The 22,575-nt window shown below is 32.3% G+C and overlaps 1 protein-coding gene across 1 annotated transcript in view; it reads right to left on the minus strand.

Moving 5' to 3' along the window:
* LOC142344430 (transient receptor potential cation channel subfamily M member-like 2) overlaps positions 1 to 22,575 on the minus strand; it is a 106,360-nt gene that overhangs the window by 82,446 nt on the left and 1,339 nt on the right. The window lies entirely within an intron of this gene.

The raw sequence follows: 22,575 nt of genomic DNA on the forward strand, positions 1-22,575 counted from the left end.
CTGGGCATTCACTTGATGAGGAATGAGTAATAGCGTTATTAATTTCTGATAAAACCTTCAGCATGAAGAGTTAACAGTATTTAATAATTTCCGAAAAATAATTCTTCATGAAAACTGATTGGTTCAAATTTTTTTTTTTTCAGAAAGTTTCCTAGGTATAAAAGTGATCAGTAAAAATTCATATTTCTGCAGCAGCTGTTTCAAATCAATTTTCAAGAAAACTTTCTAGTGTGAGGTTTGTAGAAACGTTATTTAAAACTCAGAAACTTTCCATTCCGTTGTTCTCGAATGTTACTGGAAGGCTAGTGAGTTGGGAATGAGGGCACAAAATATTATAAATTGTTTGTGTAATTTGTGTCAAGCTAACTCAAGTTCGATTTGGTAGGTGCGCTGGTCTGTAATAATCTATGTGTTATTGGGAAAACTGTAGTATAAATTTTCGTTCGATTTCAGTCCATGAGATTAAAATAATAATACATTTGTTTGTTTTGATTATTTTTTTTACTAGTTTGAGATTTTCTTCAGGCTACACCAAACGCGAATCCTAATCGATTACGTGATGAAAAAGCTTTGACTTAAACTTAAAGTGCTCCATGATCGAAACAAGCTGAATCACATGCAGTTTTCTTTTGCTTTCCCGGTTTCATATAAGAAGAAAATACAGGGTTTTTTTCTCATGAGGCCAAGGTAAGTTAACGATGCTAGTAATCTTGATAGAAGAATAGACAGAAACGTCAACAAAGCCGTTTTCACGATAAAGTTGACCCGAAGTTTTTCCCCAGTTGTCTTCGGAAGAGCCAATAAACACAATAATGGCAAAAATGAGACTTGAAAGTGGCTTACCTATTTTGTTTCTAGGTGAAAATGTTCACTGAGTTAAATATTTTCTAGTATGCTGTTTTTCTGTTCAAGTTTAGTCCACATATAGGCGATGAAATAATTTTTTTTAATGTAATTTTTTCCAAAGTAACAGTTTTGATACGCATGGAAAACTGGTGTTTAACAAAAACCAGTTGTAAAAATATCTTCATCAACTTTGAAAAATTTAATTTATTTTTGATTAAAGTAAATTTATGAAAGAAAAAGGCTGTCTAAATTTAAATTGACATAACTGCATTGGTGAGTTTAAGAGGCTATTTAAATGAAAAAAAAAATTTTGGAGACAATTTGTTTTTTCTTCAATTGTAAATATGACAGCATTGGTTCTAAAATATTCAAAAGCTGAGCTCCCGTCAGAGGTAGCACATGATGTCAAGAATACTCTAAAAATTCTTCACTAACTCTCAAGTTGCGATTGACAAAATTAGCCCAAGTTTGAACATAATAGTAAAGGATCTGGGGCTAAATGGTAAAGACAATTTTGTGCCCCAGTTGTGGCGTTAGGTTTATTGGAGTGGAGAGTTTTGGCTAAAAGCCACGCGTGTATTCACAGGAGACTCTGGAAATGTTCTGGATTGAAGAGATCGACTGGCAATAAAAGTGTTTGTAGAGTTGAAATCTATCTGTCTGTGTCTGGAGGCGGAAAAGAAAAATAAATCTAAACATTTCACATTGATGGCCCGAGAAAACGTCAACTAACTAAATAAACCAACTGATATGGGCTAATTTGTTCTTCTGACCTGAGAAAGAAATCAACCCTTTTTGGGAATTATTCTATATAATTTTTTACTGCCGCTAAAAAATTTTGGCCATAACTTTCCTAGTCTTGCAAGATTCTTGCCTATGACGGTTATCTTGCGAGATTCTGGTATTATTGTGTATAATCTTGCAAGATATGGCAAGATTCGGTTTTGCACTAGAATTTCAATGAGGGGGAAGCAATTGGGTCAAATTGGACATCAATTTACAGAAAATGCAATAATGCACGAAGATTTTTGCGAAATAGTTCTGTTTATTTGCGTAAGAAAAAAAACAAACAAATAAATCTCGGTTGTTTTTTTTTCGGTTAATATTGGTGACTAGATTGCAAGAATGCAAAATTACGGGAGTTTTAAGGATGATTTAATCGCTTTTAATTTAAAAATACATGCAGAAGAGAGCAAAAGAGACGCCGAAAAGAAAAAAAAAACAAAAAATTGATGATGGTCTGAAAACAAAAATTTGAAGCCAGAGGCTGTTTCTGATATTGATTAAATTCAAAACAAAATCGCTTGTTTTCAATAACAACAAACTAAATCCACCAATTTCCGATTTTTCATATTTTGACATTTTCTATACAAAAAAGTCATCAATTTTTCACAGTGGTAATGCATATTTAATTTGTATAGGTTTAAAAACAAAGCTGGACAGGACAGCCTTTAAATTTTTCAACGATGTATCACTTTTTTGTCAACCAAGGCCAGAGTTCTGACGTAATTGTGAAGTGCGTAACTGAAGCGCGAAATTTGAAATATATCAAACTCAGGAACAAAAAAGACGTCGAGAGCCTTGATGCATAACACACTACATGCGAATGATATCAGTCAACAAAAATTTATAAAACGTCAACTGTTTGATCACAATTAACAGACTGAAAAAACCTTGAAAGATTAAAAAATGGGATCCATACTGTTTTAAACCCCCCCCCCCCCTCTCTCTCTCTTAGTTGGCATATAACTTTTGCGCCATCCAGGTGTATACGCTGTTTTTAAATAGTAACGGGTTAGATAACGATACATAAACTGTAATTGTTGGGGCCCAAAAAATAATGGTGGGTGCGGCAAAAAAATAGATACAAAAAATCATGATAGATAATTGAGAACCCAATGAAACTAAAGAAAACTGATTATCAAATTTTGGCGAAAAAGAAATCTTAAAAACGCTAATCTACGCTTCTCCTATACAAAATCAGGTTGCTTAAATATGCACTGAGAAAAAGAAAAGAATTTTTGGCTGAGTATCATTATAGAGGCAAAAACAATTTTACACATTTCACAAAATTTTAGCAACATGCCGAAGAAGAATTCATTTGAAACAAGTTTTTATTACGCAAAGAAGTTAAATACAACAAGGAAAAGATCAGAGTTTACAAAAAGGTAAAAATGGGAAAAATGAGCCAAATCAAGGATAAGCAAAAGTATACGCCAAACTAAAGAAAAAAGTCATTTCTTCAGTTGATTGGTCCGGTAATTTTAACCTTCTAAGTTTTGAAAAAACTCTGACTGATTCCGATGATACTGGTTGGCAACATTTTGCATCAACATCAACAATAATATTATTTTGCGTTAATAATTATATCGGCGGTTGTTTGCAGAATTAGTTTAATTCTGACAGGTGATTGAATTAAAAAAAACACAAATAACTTTTTTTGGAAAACATGGTTTTATTGCTTTTCAAAAATTAGTCTGTGTTTGAAAAAATTTGAGAAATTTTAATTGAAGCGGTTACGTATTTTTTGAAAGTTCTGAAAACAATGGGCTGTGGAAAAGATATCGATTCGAAGAAAAAATCTTTTGAAAACAACATTCGGCAGACATTCGGGGAAAACATAACAATCAGTTACTTTCATCTCAAAACTGTTAAGCACACTTTTTGTTTGTCGAGAAGACATTTTAGCTAGAGGAGTGATAAAACGCGACAATTTAAATAGTAACAATAGATACTGAATATATATAGAACAACAAAAATTTATTGGGAACAATTTTTTTCATTGTGTTAAGAAAAAGAATAAAATTTCTTCCCCTGATTAACATCTGGATCCCACCCATGAAATAGCATTCATGTTGCTTGAGAATTAGCAAAATCTTTGTTTCGAACGAACAAAAAAGCGGTGGACAAAGAATGCTTGACTGAAAATATAACTGAAACGTTGCGAAACGCCATTTAATCTATATTAATAATTTTCGCTTCAAGTACTATCTTCAGTTTTCCAATTGTTTGAAACGTTTCATAGATATTTTGATTGTTTTTACTGTTTTCGAACACAAAGACCGAGAACGTTTTTAGGTAAAAGAATCAATTTAGTGCCATTCTTTGCATTGCGCACTAACAGTTGTACAAAATTCACAAATAATTTTTTGTTATTTAATTATATGATTAGTCTGAAAAAGATTAGGTACCTGTGTTAGTCATGACTTCACAAAGTTTGAAATTACGAATTTTTTTATTTTAAAACTAGTGTTCATCTTCTGCGTCAGCATTAACCGCTCTGTACACTTTCCTTTTAACCTCATGCATTAGATTAACTCTTGGAGAAACTACTTAATGAGGAACAAATTACACTGTAGACATCTATGGACAATCTTTATGCGAACTCAATTCTTTTTGCTCATTGAACGATTGTTCTAAACCGACAAGCAACAGGCAACAGAGACGCTTTGCAATAAAAAATCTGCAATTCGACATACCATAATTGTTAAATGTGCTCAATATGTAAAAAAAAAACAATAGAACAATAAAGTTGTCGAGAGAAAAAAAGGTCTGAAGGAGATTCCATTGAAACCTTGTAACTTCTTTCGTTTTTCTGTAATGGTTGTGAAGAAATGGAAAAATAATCATCAAATCTTTTTTCTTCATTTTTCTTTGAATATAACAAGCAAAAGAGAAAAACTATATCTGGAAAATGAAATCCCTAGAAGTAATTGAAACTACTGTGTTTTTGAATTATCTTTAATTTTACCAACACAATAGCGTAAGCGTGCACGTAACTGATTCTTTTCTTATCAGACAAGAAAGATCCTCAGATCATAACATTTTGGTTTTTTGAAATATTCTTAGGTGATAGGAAGCAATACTCCCTCTATCGATGCGTCTCATTCTGTTTTTCTTATTTTATTTATCAGAGGCTAAACCGAATTTTCATTTAATGCATCATGATGCATGTCCACTGTTACCAGGAGTCAGTTTGCAATTATTGTTTATAATTAATTGAAAGTCTTAAAATTTTCATGTGCTGCATTGTCCTTGAGTTCAACTCTTTTTTCTCAAATAAACATCACAAATAGAAAATCCCAGACAATCAAAGAATGAATTAGGTACAATATTGTATATTTTTTCGATTCCTAATTCTAACTGTGAATCCAATGATTTTTTAATATCTTTTTAGGCCAAATTTTGTAATTCAGAATCTCAAATGGATGTAAAAGGACTCGAAAACAAAAAAAGAACTTCAAGAAGTAAAAATTTTCAAAGTCACATATGGTGCTGTGTTGAACACGTACTTAAAACGCATCGAATTTTGTTGACTTTTTGTCAATGAGATTTAGCGCAAAAACAAGGAATCTGAAAAAAGTAATAAATCGACAAAACTAAGCAGGCGAAAATTCTCGGAAAAAAAAATAATTTTGCTTTAATTTTTGGAAAATTTTATAATTCATTTAGGCCGACTAAACATATGATCAGAAACTGATCTATAGTTTAAAAACACTATTTTCAATTGTATTCAATTTTCAGTGTGCCCAATAGTAAAAGAATGAAAGAAAAACACATTTATTTAACAAAAAGTCCGTTAGACAAAATATTTAATTTGATCTTTTTACATTAAGGATTGCATATCTCGATATTTTCGAAATTGCGTGTGAGCAGATCGTTCCAACATATCTTTCAGGCTGAAATTTCTGTGCCAAGCACAGTGTCAAGCGAGCCTTCTTGTTATTTAGTGCAAAAAACAACTAAAATTTCAATGCATTTTTTTTGCAAAACTTGCTAACTGATCAGGAAATATAATGAAAAATTTGACATCACGCGGGTAAGGAAGGAATATTTTTCCCTCTGATCAGACTGTAGTGCCGTTATTGTCCAGACCATCGTGCGACTCAAGCGTTTCCCAAACCATGTATTTTGGGTCGCAACATGCCACCGGTGTGCGACTCAAATGGTCTGATCAGAGCGGTCTAGGGTTGCGCACTTAAACCTGGGAAGATTATGATTTGGGTGCAAATAGTCTTGATGTGGAAACTTACGTTAAAAGACCTCCTTTTGCAGGTTCAGTTTGAGGTAGTTTTTCCGCAAGTTCTCGAAATTTAGGATTATGTTTAGTAAGCTTTGGTTTTTTTTGGACAGGAGACTTATTTGACGATGTTAAATTTGGTTTTTAAAATTTCCACGTTCAGTAGTTGTGCAAATATAATTCTGTTTTGATTGAATAATTTGCATCAAACGATTCGGATTAGTCGTAAATAGCAATTTAAAAATGGGTTAATCCCCTCAATGGCTTTCATCTTCTAAAAAAGCAAGTCAACCCAGACTTTTATTGTAATCGCCAATTTCGCTATTTTACCAGTCAAGGTCTTAAATATGTTATACTTCTTCTCACCCCAACACATTTAACCACCAATTTTGAGATTAGACTTTTTCACCCCTAAATTATTTAATCCCGCCAAATTTTAAACCAAAACCTTTTCCCCAAACCCTAATTATTACACAATTTTGAATGTTAATTGTACAAATTATACCAACAGTTAAAATTGAGGTGAAATGATATGTGGGTGAGAAAAAAATCGGGGAGAATTGATGGGGTTGGATTAAATTAGTGTAAAAGGCCGGACCTTTTAAATCTTTAAATAATATACAGCTCAGGTTTTGTCCTTTTTTTCGGGTCCCGAGTGACTTCCTGCTGAGCTTTTATTGCCGAACAATAACAAAAATGTTTAACAAAAATGTTTAAATTTTTTGGGTCACGAGTGAATTCTTGGTAAACTTTTATTGTCGAACAATAACAAAAATGTTTATTGTCGAACAATAACAAAATGTCTAAAATGTTTCGATAAAAAATTTTGCATCGAAGTGTCTAAAATTATTCAAACAAAACAGGCATCTGATCGCTAGACCAAATCATACTGAAACTTACCATAACGAAATAGAGATTAATTTATTGGCTATAATGCAATTTTAACAGCTAAAATCTCAAATTTAGTTCATGTAATATGTTGAACAGTTTCACATGAAAAGAAGTGTTTGGTTGCTTTATAAATACAAAAGAAATAGATAACTTAAAGGAAAAATAAGGAATAGCAGTTTTACGATAGTGAACTCAAAATTAAACAAAAATTGTAAAATGAAAGCCAAACAAACTCCGTGTCTTATCGAGAGTCAATTCAAAACAAAAACTCTAAACTGGCCAAATCCATAAAGTGTTAATTAAAGCCCAACTTTAATGGGTTCAAATAAAACCGGCCCCCAAAAGGTTGCAGATCCGCGGGTTAAAGGAAACCCAATTTGTCACTTGGTGGGCTGCATTCTAAACAAATCATGCGGGCTTACCTCGGGGACAATTTCAGCTGGAAAAGATTTAAATAAAGTTCTATTCCAAAGTTTATTTGCAATTTTTGAAGTCGTCCTGGTGTTCTGGTTTTCCATAAAGCAAAGTTTAGCCACACCATTCGACCGTTAATTTTATATATAAATTTCCTGTTGCAATGATATGAGAAAAAGTATTGTTTTTGCATGTATGATGACGACATAAATACATGCAAATGCGAAATAGGAAACTAGCGCCTCGAAATAACCCCGATTGAAGTCAAAAACAGACTTATAATATTCTCGTTTCGCTTTATTGTTTATTTGCCGCCAGCTAACGTATCGCACGAGCTTTAAAGGAAAAAGTTTATAGAAGGCTCGTTTCCAGAAGAGATTATAAGTAAGAAAGAATAGGTTGTAAATTGAATTTTAAAGGAATTTCTAGACCTGAATAAACATGTATGCAGAGTCCACAATTCATCCGTTTCGAGTCTTTGTTAGACATATCAGAATCAAAATGAATTTCCAAAAAATGAAGCTTTCAAGATGTCAAAGATGTCATTTTGCACTCAACCACCCTCCCACTTTTTCACACATTTTTTCTCTCACCTCTTGTTTTTGCATCTCAAAAAATAAAACCGCATTCTTTTTAGCTACTGAAATAAACTTATGGTTTTTCCTACAAAATCTATCAGTATTTCAGCAACGAAAAAAAAGGGGGAAAATTGGCAATAACTGTTTGAAAACATAGAGAAAAACAGCAGGAGGGGGAATCGGGCGGTAGATAGAAGCATTTTTTGTAGTGTTTGTAGTTTGAACTTTGTAAAACGTAAACTTGAAATTGAAAACTGTCTAAAATTTTGCTCATTTCAAATGAAAAAATATTTGATTGAAAAAGTAAGGCAATTGAAAACCTCGGTGGAAAAGTTGAAAAGAGAAAGGTTATCAGAGATCGCTATATCGAAGAGAACTTTTTAAGCTGCTACAACTACATGATCGTTTTTTTTTCTATAAAAATGACGACAGGGATTTCAATACAATCAATATTATCTCCTTGTTAAATAAAGAGAACAAAATTTTTGGTTCTGTTTGCCTCTTAAAAGCTAAAAGCCAAAAATTTTTGAAAGAAAGGAGGCTTGCACATATTGATCCGACCTCCTTCATCTACACTTTTTATTTAATTCTTCCAAAAGAGGAAGAGATAGAAGACTTTCAAAAAAGTAACTTATCTCGAAATTAATTGGTGTGTGAACAAAATTGTTGCTTTAAAATCAAATATTAACCTAAATAGACACTGCCTTTTCACAGAGCCGATGACATACGCCATGGGATAGACTGCAAGAGAAGACAATTAAAAATCAAACAACAAATTCAAACATGAATTCCGACCAAAAAACAATATATATATATATTTTTTCAAAAAAATTAGACAAATTAAATCCACAAGAAACTAAGTTGAATTCACTCTACAAAATGAATTGTAATTCACTCAACAAGATGGTGGACTTGGCCTTAATGGGACTAGGTAACAATTATATAAAAAAGACCAACAAAGGAAAGGTTAAATTATTATATTTTCTCAAATTTAAATTTTTTAAGGTCATTGAAACCATCAGTTAACAGCTGAAATCAATAAACAGGTCTACTTAAAACTCCAGGTCTACATTCAGGACTCTCGTTCTTAGGTTATGTTGCTCGCCCATAGGTTAATTTGATCCTCCGTACGAGGCCAGAGACCTGTCAGTATCCAGAATCTATCAAAAGACTCCAAAAACAACGAAGAATATAGGCAAAGTTAGAAATTCAATCGAATCTCGCAAGAAAATGTTGTCGAAGCCGTTAAAAACAAAATCTAATCACAAAAACTCTTAATATCCTAATTTTTATCCTAATTAGAAAAAGATGAAATAAAGCGGAAAAAAAGAAAAAATTAAACTTTTTATAACAAAAAAAAATCAAAGTCATGAAAATCAAGTCTCGAACATAATAGCTGATATAGGTTCATGTTTCATATCATACGAGTACCAAGAACAACACGAATAGAAAAAGTTAAAAATTCAATCAAGTTTTGCTAGAAAACGATGCCGAAGCCCTTGAAAACAGAACCTATTCATTAAAAACCTTAGCTATGTTTCATAGCTACATATTTCACAGCCTTTTTTGCATTATGTGTCCTGTCCTTAGCGCAAAAATGTGACAAGACCATAAAAACAATAGTACAAAACAAGGGAAGGTAAAACTAAAAAAGAATTCTCTTAGTCTCAAAGTCAAAAAAACCATTTCTGAAATTATGAAAAGCAGTGAAGACTAATTTCATTTATTTGGCAAAATGATGCGACCGCTCTGTTGGTTACGAGCTTCAGGTTGACAGAAAAATGTTATAAATATGGCCACGCTCAAAAATCCACTACTTTTTGTTTTGAAAAAAATTTGAAAGTAAGAATAGAGTAAGCATTCAACGTTCAGATTAATTTTCAGCCAGAGAACGCAAGTTGGAGATGTGATTGGTGAGAATAGGCCGCAGACTGCAAAATAACAACAAATAAAGAAGCAATTCAAAAAACAATTATACACAAACAAAGAGTTCATGAAGCCGTAAATACTATGAACACCGCATTGAATAAATCTTATATGTTCACTTTAACTCATTTGCACGTACGAACACATTTGTCGGTAATTGGACAAACAAATGAAGTAATTCCAGTGTTATAGTTTTCTTGAAATTCACTAAAGAGAAGCAAAAAAAGCAAAACAAAGATTTTAAAATTTCAAAAAATTTCGACCTACATAATTCGAACCCACCAACGGAGCGAGATTTAGCGCTGATAATGTCATTTTCCTTCAACAACAGCTAATTATTCAAATTGCAAAGAACAATAAGTCAAACTTAAAAAATTGGCAAATTTTTGATAATTATCAGTGTTAAAATGGAAAGAATGGAAAGAACTAGCCAATGTCATAGCGGAACAATCTCATAACAAACAAAAGTAAAACTGGACATTTTAGGAGTGTGAGAAAATTGTCTCCACATTTTTTTGATTTTGTACTTGCGGTTATTTTGAAGACAACAATCTATAGAACTGAATTTTTGTTTGAAAAAAATATGAATATTGACAAATTAGGCCATATTGTTATTAAAAAATTCGGATAAAATTGTTCAGCATCTTTTTTCTTTCTTTAAAGTTGAAACCATTCCCACTTTTGAAGAGAATATCAAAGTTTAAGACTTTAAAAGCAAAAGTGACAAACAAATAATCAAAAATACGAAAAAAAGTGAACAAAAACCATTAACACTTTTGATTAATCAATTAATGTTTAATTCTGCTTGCTACGTTGAACGAGCTTTATAATGCTAGCGCTCACAACTTTCTTCAACCAATATATCGAGTGGCCAAAATTGACTGAACAAAAAACTTGTGTATATATTCCTGTTGCGTCGAAGTCTGTACATATCAAGTTAGGTCGGAACAAAAAATTGCTTTTTGGTAAAATTCTTCATTTTTTGCAGTAGTTAAAGTTCTTAATGGCATCCAATATGAGCCATAAAAATGTTGCATTATAGGAGTGAACAAGATTTATAGTCGAAAGATAATCCGCGATGATCAGTAAAATTGCTCCAAAAGTTTCTTGTGTTGAAACATCTATAGCCATCCCCCCAGAGAGCTCAGAGCTCATCTCTGTTGCGGAAAAGAAAAAAACTCTACAAAGTTCACCAGGATACAGTTAAGAAAATTCAAAAATTCAGAGAATTTGAAGCGCACAACTACAATACAAGCATGCAGCAGCAGCTTTCTGACATAAATCATCAACTGCATTATTCCTACCTGATTGTTCCAAGATTCTTCACAAAATATTTTGAAGATGATTATTGTAAATCTCGTAATCATTTGCGGAAACGAAGGCAAAAATTGTGGCGACGCCATTCTTGAAAAACCACAAGCTGACTTTTAACCTCAAATGCTTATTTAGCTTCTGATGTATTAACTTAATTTCTTATCGATTTGCACTATTTTTTATAATTCTCAAAAAATAAAAATTTGTCTTAAAAATGTTCTGCTAATGTAGTACATACTATAATGCATGTCCTACGAGTGAAGCAAAGCAGTGCTTATTGCCTTTTCATAGCCGATTGATTGCTCTTTCATTGTATCAAAATGAATTCATTTACTGAATATTTTTAGCTGAAAACGGAATTGTGTCTTATGATTTGTCTTGTTTGATTTGATTTCATTTTTTTTCAAAAATTAATCATATTGACTTCAATCATATTAGTTCTTTCAGTGAAACGAAAAAAAATAATTAACTATTTCAACTTAATTTTTCAGCCAAATGTCAAAGAAAAAAATTGAGAAGCTTATATTGTAAGTTTATATGACAAGGTGGAACTTATCAGCAATTTGGGACGAACTGTCAAAAATCATCTAATGCTTAGCTGTTGAGAATATTTCATAAGATTTTCATTAGTAAAATGAAACAATACGGAATACACAACACAAGAAAATATGTTTGCTAAATAGGCCTGGAAACACCTTTTAAAATAAGGAGTATTACAAGCCTTTTCTTGTTGGAGCATGTTATTAAAAACAAGAACAACCAAAATGCAACTCAATTTGGTAAAATGTCAGATAACCAAAGTTACAAAAAGCAGAGAATTTAATATAAGTGAGGTCAGGAAATGAAAGAGTGAAAAAAAGAATATTTGCTCGTGACATATCTATAGATTCATTTTCACTATGACCCATGGTCAGCGAGGCATGGGCAAACGAACAGAGTTTGAATTATTTCTTAAAAAGTCAAAAATTTATTAAATATTAGAGTACTATCAAATTTTAAGCCAAGAAGTTTTTGCGCCAATAAAACTCTAATAGTTTTCCGTCCAGTTTTGATAACCCGGATCTAGCGGCAAGTCAATTTCAGTACTGGGCAAGTCTATTTACAAGTCCCGTTTCATTACTGGTTCAGAGCTATGATCATGTCACTGTTTACAATTGTCAATATAAATGCAAGTCTTGGCCTAGACGTGCAAGTCTAAATGCAAGTCTTGTCCTAGACGTGCAGGTCCAAATGCAAGTCTTGGCTTAGTCGTGCAAGTCTAAATGCAAGTCTGGGCCAAGACTTGGCACGTCTAAAAAACGTCAAAATTAGCCGAAAAAAACGTCAGAAATGGCCAAAATAACGTCCAAAATAGGTCCCAAAAACGTCAAAAATAGCCAAAAAAACGTCCAAAATGGCCGAAAAACGTCCAAAATAGGTCCCAAAAACGTCAAAAATAGCCAAAAAAAAGTCAGAAATGGCCGAAAAACTTCCAAAATAGGTTCAAAAAACGTCAAAAATAGCAGAAAAAAACGTCAGAAATGGCCGAAAAAACGTCAAAAATAGGTCCCAAAAACGTCAAAAATAGCCAAAAAAAAGTCAGAAATGGCCGAAAAACTTCCAAAATAGGTTCAAAAAACGTCAAAAATAGCAGAAAAAAACGTCAGAAATGGCCGAAAAAAATGTCCAAAATAGGTTGGTATCATGTCTATCCTACAGTACTGTTGAGTATCATTTTGTACCAGTCTCGCAGAAAGTTGCTGAACATAATCCTGGAAAACGTGGCACGGTGGCACGTTACAAAACTTGTCAAAATTCGAAATTTTTATTCGAAAAATTTCGAAAAATTGGTTTAGACCTGGAATTATCAACAAGTGTTATCCAAGTCGGGGCTAAAGCTTGCCAGAGTTGTAAGAATTGTCTTTAGACTTGTCGAGTACTGGGGAACGAAACAAGACTCGGATTTAGACTTGCCTAGTACTGATATAGACTTGGAGTTCGGTCCGGAAGCGGGGAAGCGGGGTTAACCATTTTAAGCTAGGTTTACCTTCGGCAAACTGAACTATTGTTTCCCTGAGCGCCCAGTATCCAACATATGACATTACTCAATAGTTACCCGAGTTACAATTAAGAGACACTTTTGCGTTTTATGAAAGTTATTCAGGTGGTATGGAATAATAGAATAGGTTGGGCTTCAATTAAATTATCGTATATTCGGGCAAATATACAAGGATTTATTTGAGGTCATATGGACAATAAATTGTCCTGAATGAATAATACGAATATCTATTGGTTAAAATTACTAAAACCTGAAGTTACATAGGTGAAGCAGAAATAGCAATTTGAAAAGACGCATTTTATAGGTAACGAAAGCTGTTTTTATTAAAATGTCTCATTTTACAGGGTATTAAACGGTTAACGGCTCCTAAGCTCCAAAAAAATCTTGAAAAAATTTTGCTCAAAGAAGACGTTGAATTGCAAAAATTAAAATAAAAGATTGTTTAAGATACAAAAAATAGTTTTTTCAACTTTGTAAGTATTTATATGAAAAGTTAAATAAAAGATCGTTTAACAGACAAAAATTAGTTTTTACAACTTGGTAAGTATTTATATGAAAAGTTAAATCCTCCTCGCTTATCTTGCCACGGTCATGTTTCCTGATATCAATATCAAGATAAAAACTTTATTTAAACCAATCATTTTGAATTTTGCTATAATGCTTTTTTGAAGAAGCTGATTTGAGTCGCACTGAAAGCAATTAAGGAAAAGAGAGTACCAGGCCATTAGACTCGAGACCGCTGGATTAAAGGTCACAAAATTTGTCTTAAATATTCTGCAGCATCTCGCCGAAAAGTTTAATTAAGTCAAAAATTTGTCATCAGTGCTGACTTTTTTCTATGGTCCAATGGTAGCCAGGCAAACGCAAACGTACTCAAATCACGTCATGTGTAAAAGAAAAAATAGACCAAATAATGCAGCTTAGCAAAACATACCAAAACGCAAAAAGCGAAAGATTTGAACAATATTTCCAATTAATCTTTAAAAAATACCAGAAAATCCAAAAAAGAGAGCAGTGCATTTCGTCCAAACTTCGTTCTGTACTCCCCTATAAGGAAACACGCAAAGAAAAAATATTGAAAAAATGCAAAATTCTAGCTAAATATTGAAATTCATCTGATTAGAATTTGGCAATATATTTGGTACAGGCCAAACTCTCAAAAAAGAAAAGTCTGGAACTTCTTAAACAAGCTTCAGAGCATTAAAACTAATTAATTATCAAATTATCCCCCAGTCATCCCAACATAGATAAACAAGAGCAACAATTGTGATTTGAGAATTTATCCTAATGCGTGAGTAGTAATTGTGGCCTATAAATTACCAGTTTTTAATCAGTTCTGGTGCCAGCATTCAAACAAATTGGACTGAAAGATGGCTATAAATTTCGGTGGAGAACTGTCAACAAAACGTTTTCGAGCAATTTTGGGAAACTAGAAAGCAAAATAATTTCAAAGGCCACAATGTAGATGCTCAGATGAGAAAATCAGATATCACATTGAAAAATGACGTAACGGCCTTGATGTAGTTACTGATGAGAACATCAGAGATGATAGTTGACAGTGGATGGAAAAAACTATTAAAAAACTTAACCAATCATTTTGAATTTTGCTACAATGCTTTTTTGAAGAAGCTGATTTGAGATGCACTGAAAGTAATTGAGGAAAAGAGAGAACCAGACCATTAGACTCGAGACCGCTGGATTCAAGGTCACAAATTTTTGTCTTAAATTTTCTACAGCCTCTCGCCAAAATATTTAATTAAGTCAAAAATTTAAATGCAAAAAATTGTCATCAGTGCTGACTTTTTTTCTATGGTCCAATAGCAAACGAACTCAAATCTCAAAATTTAAAATGGTGAGTCAGGGCAAAGGCAGGCAATTTTGCGATTTTTGGTGAAATCAATAATGATGCAATTTCAAGGCTTCGAAGTGAAACAACAATCAAGATGAAGTTAGCAGTTTAAGTCAATTTAAAAAATTTGTTCCGACCCCACTTGTGGGGGGGGAGGAACTATATACTCAAATGGGTTTTTTGTTCAGACAATTTTGGCCGAGCGATATATTAATCGTAGATAAATGTGAGTGATATCATTAAAAAGTTCCTCCAGCATAGTAAGCGGAGTTAAAAAGATGTTTTGAATTTCGTGTTTTTTGAGGAGTTATCGAGGTTTAAAGTTTTGCGTGAACACGTGATGTTTTGCATGATTTCATTGATTTTTGTTCAAATTAAGATTTTTCTAGAAAAATATCAATTCAAAATTTTATTTTATTCTACAAGTGAAACAATTTTGTGTTTCTAAAAGACGAAAAGCCATGAAAAGGTAGTGTTCGTCCAATAGGGAAGTTTACTATTAAAAAAATTCGAAATCTTTTTGAGATCTCTTTTTAGAACGTTTTGAATACTTTTTTTTTTCACGTCACCTAGAATCTACTCACTTTTCAAATCCAGGTTCTGTTCATGACAAAACTCATTTACAGTCAAGTGATGCCCAACGAACAAATAGTTCGTTTTTTAGTAACCGCTAATTTTTTTGTTTCTCCGACTCTGAGTCTTCGTAATTTTTATTGAAAATTTGGTTTTCTGTTTTGAGATTTTAAAATTTTTTAGATTCATTGACTAAAAGTGCAACGGGTTTCCTAATGAGCAGTATGTGGACTAATGTGGTAATTTGAGTGGACAGATAATTGCTGTTAAAATTAATAATAATTTTTTGAAAGAAAAAAATTTGAACATCAACCGAACATAAAATTGTTTCTGAGAAATTTAAGTCAGTGTCACTATTGACAAAACCCCCTTCCTTTCCTCTGCAGCCACAAAAATCTGGTTAGCGATTTCAACTTCTAACCATTCTCTTTATGACTTGGATGCCAAAACATTTCATAATTTTCTTTTGAATATTTTTTTCATATTTTTGGATCCTTTTGAGATGTTATCACATTATCCTATTATTGCCACTTGCCATTGGACTAGAGATCTCATTCGGTAGATCGTATTCCATTGCTGATAAATTTCCATTTGAACCTAAAAAATGTTTATAATGAATAGTTCATGTTTAATGGCTTCGACACTTTTTCTCATTTTTTTTTTCAATTTGCTCTTTTTCCTTTTGCCTGTTTTTTATCTCTTATGTAGTCGTAAAGGGCTGAGAGTTGTTATAGGCCACTAACGGAGTGTTGAACGAATGAAGTTGCTCAATGCAGTAAGTTTATAGCAAATAGCCTTAATGTTTATGATTTTATTTTTTTTAAACTTTTCATTTTTTGATGTTATATTTGTCAACTTTTATCTAATACTCATCATTGAGATGCCCCATCCACTTCTCTGTAGATCGAATAAAAAGTGGCTATGGAACTTACGTTATAACTGATGTATTGGTTGTTGAACAAAATGCATTTTCATAAAAGGCTTCAAGTATTCAGTAGTCAATATTTGTGTTCCTTCTTCTCCTCTTAAAGCGCATTTGCGTAATACCAGATCGCAATGATTTTCAAATGAGGCCCAAATGAAGATACTTATTCTTTCAGTATAGTTTTAACTGAAACAGTTTAATTATAATTTGAAATAAAAAACATAATATTCAGATAACAGCGATAGATTTTAACGGCTTCAATAATTTGTGTTTTTGCAAATTCTTTGTTTTTTTTCAGTTTTTCGTCATCTTTAGTCCTTTCCTGTGGCTTAGTCTAACCAAAAACAGATTTTATTGGTTTCGTAGTAACGTTTTTTAGTAAATTTATCAAGAATCTTTTCGTTAAAAGCTAATGGTTTTTAAGACGTTGTAAATATTTGGTTAAATAAACAAAATCGAGGAGTTATCGAGGTTTAAAATTTTGTGTGAACACGTGATGTTTTGCATGATTTTATTCACGTGATAACACAATTTGGTTAAACACGTAAAAACACAGGGAAACTGAATAGAGAAAAAATTGTCGGATGCGCTTCTTTCAGTCTCAATCAAGCGAAACCTTTTATAAAACTAACTCATACAAAATTCTGCTTTGATATATAGCGTTATAAGCCTGTGATCTCGCAATTAGCTATGAAAGCAGATAAATAATCTATTTCTCAAAAAAACGTGCGTCAGAACTTCCTTATTATATTTTTGCATCCATTCTGAGCTCATAAGAATTAAAAAAATTACTGAAAAGAATCCTAAAAGTGATGAACTCATCCGAAGCTTCAGCTCTGTCTTCCACAGAGTTTGCTACGGTTGAACAGTTCCAAATACCTTTTTTGCTAAAACTGTAATCGTCCATTGAGTTTTGGTATCTCTTAAACACCAATGGTCATTACATTCAGCAAACAGAGCAAATCTAAAGGAAATCTTCTACTCAATAACCAAAACTGAACGCCGTCATTCGTTTTTTTAATTTATATAATTAACGGAAGATAAAAAGCAGAGCTTTAATTTAGATTTTAATTTAATTATTACATTCGGACTTTAGATTTTAATAGATTAGACTTTAGATTTAGATTTTCATATAATTCAATTACATTAGGACTTTAGGATCACCGTGAAGCCTAAAATCTAAAATTAAAAAAAACTTAATGAAAAATAAAAATGAGCTTTTTTCCAAACTTTTGGCCAGTGTTTTTTCGGTTACATTTTTTTTTCTACACGTTTTTATTTCTATACGACTAGTCGCCACGAAAAGTGTTCATAAGAGCCATTGGATTAGCCCCATTGGACTCACCTTCTAATAATCCATTCTATGCCCTGAAAACGATAACCTCAAAATATAAGTCAAGTCCTCTATTGATCAAAGGGATCTCACCTCGCCCCCTTTCTTCTACTGGTATCTAAGGGCTCCTGAATAACCACTGGGGTGCAATTAGAGCTTTTGACCCATTTTACGCCAGGTAAATTCGATTAAAGTCATTCCGCGGTGTGAACAAATAACTGAACAAGTTAAAGTAGCAAAAATCTGACCATACAAAAACTAGTTCAAAAAAAAATTCAGCGATGACGTAAATATAAAGTTCCGTTGCATTTAGCTCTGTTTCCGTCAAGAAAAGATAGAGGCCGGTTTGATAGTTATGAAAATGGTGGAAAAAGGAAATGGATGTATGACAAAAAGTTTGCAATAAAATGAAAAAGTGGATATTGCTGATTAACAACTAGCACCCGCCATTCAGCAATTTGTGATTGGATAAATTTCCTGTCAACGGTTGCCCCCGTTCATAAAAAAATCCCATTATGTTTATCAGCGATAGGACATTGTAAACAAACAACAAATAAGATAAGATTTTCAAAAGGGGATGATAAAATGTTTGAACAAGTTATCACTGTCTATGCATATGCTTCTCTAACCAAATTTTTGGAACAATTTGAAGTAGTTTTTCATATTTTTGCTACCCACAAATCTGGGATATTACAAATCCTTTTTATCTAAAAAGACATAGAACTGGACTCAAACCCTCTAAAAGACCACTAATTTAATTCATCGCTCCTTAAAATATGTAACCACAAAATCGCATAACAAACAGCTATATGAGCAGCGTTTGACTTCCTTTTAAGGCATTAAGTGAACGTTTGGCGGCAAAGCAGAGCCACCATTTTGCTTGAAATAAAACCAAATTGGGTAGAAATGTTCAATAATTGTAGATACACACCAGGACCGTAGTTTCAGATTCATGGCACTTTAGAGTTGGGTCAGCATTTCATCAGTATTTCAGCATTAATTGCAGCATACATAAATTTTAATTTTGAAAAAAGACACAATTCTGAGATACAGTGTTCAAGGAGGACAAATTAAAAGTTCCGTGTGCTCAAAAACTCTTCATAATGCAATGTAAAACGGTAGAAAGTGAAACCGAAAACGGTCAATTTTTAAAAATAAAAAAACATAAAAAGTCGTTTGACGATTGATTTCAAGATAAACAATGAGGCTCGGTAATGTGCGTTCACACATGATGTTCCGACCCCAACCATTCACGTTTTAATTTTTTAGTCTACCAATTGAGGAAGAGAAAGAAAAGGTTCAAAAACTCTCATATCTTTCAGCAAACAATTAAGTGAAAAAATAAAGCTGGATTTGAGAGCCGATGACACTTGCCAGCGATGAGAGTACTGGACGAGTCATACCCAAAAACAAAAACTAGCAAACATTTAATACGACCAAAACTCGATAAATATATATTTAAAAAACAGAAAATAACAAAATTAAGAATGAATCCAATAAAACCCGATCTAAACAAATCAACCTTTACTTCATTAGATGTTCATTGGATAAGATATAAGACTTCTTCATAATGCGATTTGCTGACAGGCCGACAATAAAGACCCCACCCATCCACGTTTTGATTTATTAATCTACCAAATGAGGAAGAGAATGAAAATGTTCAAAATCTCTCATATCTTTCAGCAAACAATTAAGTGAAGAAATAAAGCTGGATTTGAGAGCCGATGGAACTTGCCGGCAATGAGAGTACCGGACGAGACACACCCAAAAACGAATACTAGCAAACAAGTGTTACGACCAAAACTCGATGAATATTTTTAAAAAAATAGAAAATAACAAAATGGAGAACGAATCCGATAAAATCCGATCTAAACAAATCAGCCTGTACTTCAGAAAGTTTTCATTCGATAAGATATAACACCTCTCATTATTGGAGCTTGGTGATAAGCTGACAATAAGGAGCAAAAAGTTCAAAAATACAGTTCTCTTTTTTGAAAACAGCCAATTTCAAGTTGATTGAAATCAATTCGTATCAACTCGGCTCATTAGGAAAGCTAATTTATACTTGAAGCAAGTGAGACTTGTTGGTATCTGTGATATGTTGGGCGACAACTAACACTGCCATTTGGGACAACCCATTAGTGTGATAATGTGGAAAAAAACAGAAAACTCAGAATGAGCGAATTTCCAAAAATCCTTTTTTTATGTAAAAATGCGTAGTACCAAAGCCAAGAAACCATTAGTTTTAAATAACACTATAATGGAAATTGGATCCTAGCTTAGTTGAAAAGTATGCGACCAATCCCTACAGAGACCAAGCTACAAAAATGAAACAAATAATATAAAAGTGACAAAGCTCAAAAATGAACTGATTTTTTTTTAATAGAAAACCTTTAAAAATTCTAACAAACCAAAAGCTTTGAACTTCCTACAAAAACAGATCATTTTGCAACTGCCAGCAATCAGTCGTTAGTATTGAAGTCAAATCATAGGACGAGAAAAAACAGCAAATACGGATAAACTAGAAATTTCGCAAACAATTTGTCGAAGCCACAGTGTTGAAATCATTATGTCTAAAATACATTAAAAAACGATTATAAACTTTAAACTGACGAAAGTGATTAAATGATTGGTCTTAGTCCCTTTTGATTTTAACTGGGCCTTCTAGTTAAAGCGTCTTTGTGGAAATAAACAACAAAAAGAACCACAAATACTGACCTATATCGAAAACAACAAATTCTTATGAAAACACAATTCTAAGCTTTATAGACATCTGTCAAAACATAACGAACTACAGAAATAATGTTTAGAGCATCAGAAAATTGTTTGGTTCTTTCAATAATGAGACTTATTTACTTGTTGACCACAAAGATAACAAAAATTGGGAAAAACAAAAATGTTTCCTTTAAAGAAAATAATTGAAAGTATTTGAAACCGTTAACTATAAACTGAAACCAAGAAAAATATTCACATAGATGATCGTGGAAGCGTTCAAAGCTTTTGATTGTCATGATTAAACAACGAACGAAAACAAAAATAAGGACATTTAGAAGCAAAAACCAAAAAAATCCTAATAAATTTTGTGAGAGCACGGATACGGAGCCGTTAAAAATATAGGCCGTTCGCTGAATTCCTTAAACAATTTATTTTGCGCAATTCTTCAATGCCAGTTGGAACTATCTTTAGTGTGATAAGTTGAAAAGAGACACAACTACCCAGATACAGGAAAATATGCAAATATTGTGAAATACAAAATTTTTTTCTTAAAAAAATTAATTGAAAGTCGTTAAAACTTCTAACACAAATGAAAATCAGTAGAAGTATTTATTTCAACGTATATAGAAACAATTAGGGCTTTTGCTTGACCGGGATATGCCGTATGAAAAAGAAGTGAACCACAATTACAGGCAAAAACACAAATCCACGAACTTTTGAGAGAACGTCTTCACAGTCGTTAAAACTATCAGCTATTCACAAAAGTCAAAAAAATGTTTATTTTGCGCTTTTTTTCAAGGCCAATTCAAACTGTAATTAATGTGATTAGTTGAAAGGGGAATAAATAACCTCAAATACAGGAAAACTTGCAAAAAATCACAAAACTTTCATGAAATTTCGTAGTACGCAAGCCAAAAAACATTACTTGAAATTAAAACCAATGTAAAGATTGTTTTTTGTCCACTTGGAAAAATTTTTGCCCTGGATGACTTGAGAAAGCGCTACATTTGGACAGAAATAAGAATAAAAATTGACAAATTTAAAAAATTCACTAACATTCTCTTAAAACAAGTACATTCAAAGTCATAAGAGTCATTAGATAATAACCAAAGGCATTTTTTAAGCTCACCTGCAGCTTTTCATGAATCAATTGCAATCTTTAATTAATAAAAGATAGTCATGCGGCTGCGAAAAGTATTACAAATGAACCCAAAACAAAAAGAAATCATATAAAATTTACGAAAAGACATTTTCAAAGCCATAAAAACTATGAGCTTTTCTCTGAAGACAAACTATATTTTCATAAGGCCTTACTTTTTAATTAAAAAATTAATAGTTATTGATTGAGTTGTTATTTGAAATAAGTCATCGCAGGAATCAAAATAAAAAAACAAAATTCCGAAAAAAAAATTTTGAAAAAGATCCGAAATTTTGAAATATAATCCGAATAATTATTTAATGTAAGAGTCCATGATGAGTTGACTCCTAGCCCTGATTTTTCTCAGCGTCCAACAAAAACAAACAATTGGTCCGTATGTTTGCCAAATAGATCAATTATAAAAGGAAATATTTCAATAAACCACAAACAAATCATGCACTTTGTATAATTTTAGGTTTATTTTTAAAAAAACCGCTGAAAAATTAATTTCAGAAAACTCCTACAGGAAGCAAATGAACATCTGTCTTATTAGGAGTTTTCGAAGATTGTGATAGCAGATTTTAGGTCTCCAGTTCCTGAAAATTTGAATGAAGTAGGAAACAAATTTTATTTAGAGCCTTTTTTTAGATAAAAAAGTCACAAATTCAAAAAATTTAGCAAAAAATTTAACTAAAAATCTCGAACAAAACGAATTGGCGAGCCTTTTTCATCCTTAACCGTAAAACCAATAACATTGTTCTTAAAAAGTTTAACAAGTTTTAGCAAAATTAACGAAAATTTGGTCAAAAATTACGGAAAATGTGAATAAAAACAAAGGAATTCACGCTACTTTTCTCAAAAGTAACTCCCCGTAAAATACTAAAATCAAAAAAATCTCTTTAAATCCCTATTCTACGCTGGACGAGCTTTCTAATGATACCTGTCTCAACTCTCAACTCTCAAAACCCATTGTCTCAACGCTCAAAACCCATTAGAGTATATAGTTCCTCCCCCC

This window comes from Convolutriloba macropyga, chromosome 8 (assembly GCF_964194025.1).
Source record: "Convolutriloba macropyga chromosome 8, txConMacr16.3, whole genome shotgun sequence".
NCBI lineage: Eukaryota > Metazoa > Xenacoelomorpha > Acoela > Convolutidae > Convolutriloba > Convolutriloba macropyga.